Genomic DNA, 5,917 nt, shown 5'->3' on the forward strand with positions numbered 1-5,917 from the left:
AATATAAGAAATGATATTGCTGGAAACCATGGCCTAAAAATTTCAACTTCTTTTGGAAAATACCTAGGGGTAGACATTAGACCTCATAAACTGAAAAATCACCAATTACAGGGGGCTTCTTGACAAAACTATGGAAAGAATAAGGGGATGGCAAGCCAAACTACTAAACATGGCTGGACGTTGTACTCTTATTAAAGCAGTTCTCAATTCTTTCCCTCTTTATGCTATGCAAACCAATTTATTCCCAACCACCATTTCCTATGCTCTTGAAAAATGTTGTAGAAAATTCTTTTGGAACAAAGTTGATAATAGTAAATATATGTCAAGAATTGCTTGGAGTAAGGTTACTAGTTCTACTACTTTGGGAGGCTTAGGGATTAGAAGGCTTAAAGAGTGGAACTTAGCTTTTATGGCAAAATTAGGGTGGAGCATTCTAACTAAACCAGACAAACTATGGGTGAAAATTATGAAAGAAAAATATCTTAAGAATACAAATCTTTTAAACTGCTTTCCTACTTATAATCAGTCCCCTATATGGAGAGACATTCTCAAAGGAAATGCAATTCTCCATCAGGGATTAATGATAGGGATTGGGAATGGGAAGAACACTTCTATCTGGTATCATCATTGGATAGGGGAAGCTCCTCTTTACACTCTTGAGGAAATTAAAATTCCAGACCTAAAGGCTCACTGGTTTGTTGAAAGAATAATTAAAGATGGGAAGTGGCATTTGGATGAAATCCAACATATCATCCCATCTCATATAAAAGATCTTATTTTGGCCTACCCTCTTTCTAACAATACAGAGGAAAAGGACTTTATACGATGGAAATTCTCAAAAAATGGGGATTTTGAAATCAAATCAGCTTATCATATTCAGTTAACGAGCCCTTCACCCATCATTCAAGATCATGTTCCTTGGAACTCTATTTGGAAAATTAAATGCCATTTTAAATATAAAATGCTTCTCTGGAATTGCTGCCATGAAATTTTACCTGTAGCTTCCTCTTTAAATCAGAAAATCAACAGTATCAGTCCGATTTGTTCTAGATGTCTCCACCATAAAGAAGATCACATACATCTTTTTAGAGATTGTCCTCAATCTAGTGTGCTTTGGTCTTTTATTTTCCAAAGAGTATGGAAAAATGAAAAGTTCCAATATAATTGCTTTTATAATACAGACTGGAGGAATTGGATTCAGTTTAATCTTCATAACTCAAAAAGATGGAAAGTTATTTTTACTATAGCACTTTGGCATATTTGGACTGCAAGAAACAAAGCAGTCTTTGATCTAAAAATGAAAAGTGCCTTCTCTCTTTATAATTCTTTTTTTGTGGATTGGAATTCTACTAACTTAGCTTTTCAGGATAAGTTTCCAAACAACAGGTCTGATAAGGTCATACCAAAGAAGCATTGGATGCCACCCATAGAAGGGTACATGAAGCTTAACATAGATGGTGCGTGGAAGTCAGGGAATATTGCTGGAGGGGGAGGTGTCTTTCGAAGACACACTGGTTCCTGGTTTGTGGGATTCTCCACAAAATTTAAGGTTCATTCTCCTCTAGCTTCTGAGCTTTATGCATTGAGAGAGGGCCTGAAGATAGCAAAAAACTTCATGATTGACAAATTGAAAATAGAGACTGATGCTCTAAATCTGAAGTTGTTGCTGGATAAGGTGAAGGATCATCCTAATCATGAGTTGGGCCCTGTTCTTAGGGAGGTTTCTCAGTTATTAGGGGAGGGATGGATTATCACTTTCTCTCATATCCCCAAAACTTACAACAGAGTTGCTCATGCCTTAGCAGCGCATTCTTTGATTATGATGGTGCAACATAAGCTTCATTATATAATCCCTTCCTGTGCCAAAGATGAATATGAAGGGGATTTTGAGAAAGAAAATCCAGTCTATGTAGAAGAGATGAGAAGAAACGCTCGTGAGCAGGTTCGAGCTATTTGTAATGCAAAAAAGAAGAACATGGAGATTATAAACACGATTGGTGAAGGTTCTTCAGCTTCTCAGATTGTTTTTGGCTCCATTGTTTCGACCATTAAGAAGGGGTTGCAAAGTTCAAATACTGCTCAGCAAGGAGTTGAGGTGGATAAAGGAAAAGGCAAGGAGTTTGTTCCATTCGTTGTTGGTGGTTCAACAACAACAAATAACATACAAGTTGTTGAAATTGAAGATGATGAGGAAAATGGAAGCGTTACCAACAACTAATTTGGATGACTTCATTTTGGGGAGACGCATGTGTCCACACGTTTATGCTTTGGCGTTCTTTTGTATATATTAGTATTTTATGTGTCTTTTGCTTTCCTTTCGGCAAGGTTGGATTTCACAAGTTATAGTTTCCTCCGGTATTTTGGGTTGGTTTACTGTGCGTTATCCTACGCTTTTTAGAAGTGTTAGGAATATTTTGGATATTGGTGCTCCAACTTTGTTTTCTCTCTTTGAGAATTTTGATCTGGGAATTTTAGCCCTTCCTAATTAATATATATCGTCGGATTTGCGTAAAAAAAAAAAAATATCGTTTCTCATTGGAAATTAGGAAAAGGAACAACATAGTACATGCAGGAGATACTAGATATATTAAAAGGGCACTACATTCAACATAAAATGTTAAAAACAGAAGGCAAAACTATTCAAGAATGTAGCCGAAGTTGTAAGCACACACTAGAGGAAAAAACTTGATAAGTTGCTCTTAAAAGTGGCTTATAAGTTGCCCTTCGTAAGTGCCACCAATGGGGGGTCACTTTTGTAAAATTATCAAAAGTTGCCCTTAACAAGGGCAACTTATAATCTTATAAGGGCACCTTATGTGAAACTTATAAGGTGCCCTTGTTGCAAACAAGGGCACCTTATGTGAAACTTATAAGGTGCCCTTGTTGCAAACAAGGGCACCTTATGTGAAACTTATTGCAACAAGGGCACCTTATAAGCTGCACATAAGTTGCTTATAAGCTGCACATAAGTTGCTCTTGTTACAAACAAGGGCAACTTTTGAGTTTTTTTTTTTTAAAAAAAAAAATCTACAATATAATTCCTAATATTCTGCAATATAATTTCTGATTTTGCAATATAATTTCTGTTTCATCAAACATCAGCTTGACATTCTCAAAAATGATATAAATTTCAAATTTCCAATAATATTACAGAATTAATTCAAATGTAATTAATTAAATCGATAAATAACAAAATAACGTAAGAGTCACGAATAACTACAAGCCTTCTCTATTTATTACACTGAGGGTAGTTCACAATCGTTGAAGTAAGTACTCCACTTGTCTCGAACTTCATCCAACTCCTTTTTGGTAAAGGGCCCTCCCTTGGAGTTTTGAAAACCTTTAAAAGAACACCATACATGCAAACAAATAAATTAAATCAAGTTTCATATGCGAAAACAAAAATTATATTGGTCGCGAAAACAATTATATTGGCCAAAAATGACATTTTTGAACCCAACCACCAACAAACGAACCTTTTTCCACATTCTAACCCTTTTTCATGATTTATAAGATTAGTCAGATGATTATAAGACTCATTTCAAGTTCGTTATGCACGCCTATTGGTCATTTGGATCGATATAGGTCATTTATGGCCAAAAATGGCATTTTCGATCCCAACTACCAACAAACGAACGTACATCCACATTCTAAACCTTTTTCATGATTTAGATGATTAGTTAAATGATTATAAGACTCATTTCAAGTTCGTTATGCACGCCTATGGTTCATTTGGGTAGATATAGGTCATTTATGGTCAAAAATGGCATTTTCGATCCCAACTACCAACAAACAAACCTATATCCATATTCTAAATGTTTTTCATGATTCTTATGATTAGTTTTATGTTTATGAAACTCATTTCAAGTTCGTTATGCACACCTAAGGATCATTTGGGTCGATATAAGTCATTTATGGCCAAAAATGGCATTTTCGATCACAACTACCAACAAACGAACCTATTTCCATATTCTAAACGTTTTTCATCATTCATACGATTAGTTATATGATTATAAGACTCATTTCAAGTTCGTTATGCACGCATATAGGTCATTTGGGTCGATATAGGTAATTTATGGCATTTTCGATCCCAACTACCAACAAACGAACTTATATTCAAATTATAAACCCTTTTAATGATTAATATGATTAGTTAAATGTTTATGAAACTCATTTCAAGTTCGTATGCACGCCTAAGGGTCATTTGGGTCGATATAGGTCATTTATGGCCAAAAATGGCATTTTCGATCCCAACTACCAACAAACGAACTTATATCCACATTCTAAACCTTTTTCATGATTTAGATGATTAGTTATATGTTTATAAGACTCATTTCAAATTCGTTATGCATGCCTATGGGTCATTTGGGTCGATATAGGTCATTTATGACCAAAAATGGCATTTTCGATCCCAACTACCAACAAACAAACCTATTTCCATATTCTAAACGTTTTTTATGATTCATATGATTAGTTATATGATTATAAGACTCATTTCAAGTTCGTTATGCACGCCTATGGGTCATTTGAGTCGATATAGGTCATTTATGGCCAAAAGTGGCATTTTCGATCCCAACTACCAACAAACGAACTTATATCCACATTCTAAACCTTTTTCATGATTTAGATGATTAGTTATATGTTTATAAGACTCATTTCAAGTTCGTTATGCATTCCTATGGGTCATTTGGGTCGATATAGGTCATTTATGGCCAAAAATGGCATTTTCGATCCCAACTACCAACAAACAAACCCATTTCCATATTCTAAACGTTTTTTATGATTCATATGATTAGTTAAATGATTATAAGACTCATTTCAAGTTCGTTATGCACGCCTATTGGTCATTTGGGTCGATAAAGGTCATTTATGGCCAAAAATGGCATTTTCGATCCCAATTACCAACAAACAAACCTATTTCCATATTCTAAATCTTTTTCATGATTCATATGATTAATTATATGTTCATAAGACTCATTTCAAGTTCGTTATTCACGCATATAGGTCATTTGGGTCGATATAGGTCATTTATTGGCAAAAATGGCATTTTTGAACCCAACTACCAACAAACGAACCTCTTTCCACATTCTAACCTTTTTTCATGATTTATATGATTAGTCAGATGATTATAAGACTCATTTCAAGTTCGTTATGCACGCCTATTGGTCATTTGGGTCGATATAGGTCATTTATGGCCAAAAATGGCATTTTCGATCCCAACTACCAACAAACGAACTTATATCCACATTCTAAACCTTTTTCATGATTTAGATGATTAGTTATATGTTTATAAGACTTATTTCAAGTTCGTTATGCATGGCTATGGTTCATTTGGGTCGATATAGGTCATTTATGGCTAAAAATGGCATTTTCGATCCCAACTACCAACAAACAAACCTATTTCCATATTCTAAACATTTTTTATGATTCATATGATTAGTTATATGATTATAAGACTCATTTCAAGTTCGTTATGCACGCCTATGGGTCATTTGGGTCGATATAGGTCATTTATGGCCAAAAATGGCATTTTCGAACGCAACTACCAACAAACGAACCTATTTCCATATTCTAAACGTTTTTCATGAATTATATGATTAGTTATATATTTATTAAACTCATTTCAAGTTCTTTATGCAAATCTAAGGATCATTTGGCTCGATATAGGTCATATTTGGCCAAAAATGGCATTTTCAATTTCAAATATCAACAAATGAACCTAAGGACACTTTCTAAATCTTTTTTATGTTTGATATGATTAGTTAGAGGTTACTAAGATTAATAATCTCTACTTGAACTGACAAATGTATTATTCAAGAGGTAACATCCTAGAAAGTTTGCATCCTATTGAGGCAACATAGCCTTTTCCTAATACCTCAAAAGCTTCATCAGGGAAACTGGAAATCATATACATCTA

The sequence above is a fragment of the Spinacia oleracea genome, chromosome 6 (genome assembly GCF_020520425.1).
Source record: "Spinacia oleracea cultivar Varoflay chromosome 6, BTI_SOV_V1, whole genome shotgun sequence".
Classification (NCBI taxonomy): Eukaryota; Viridiplantae; Streptophyta; class Magnoliopsida; order Caryophyllales; family Amaranthaceae; genus Spinacia; species Spinacia oleracea.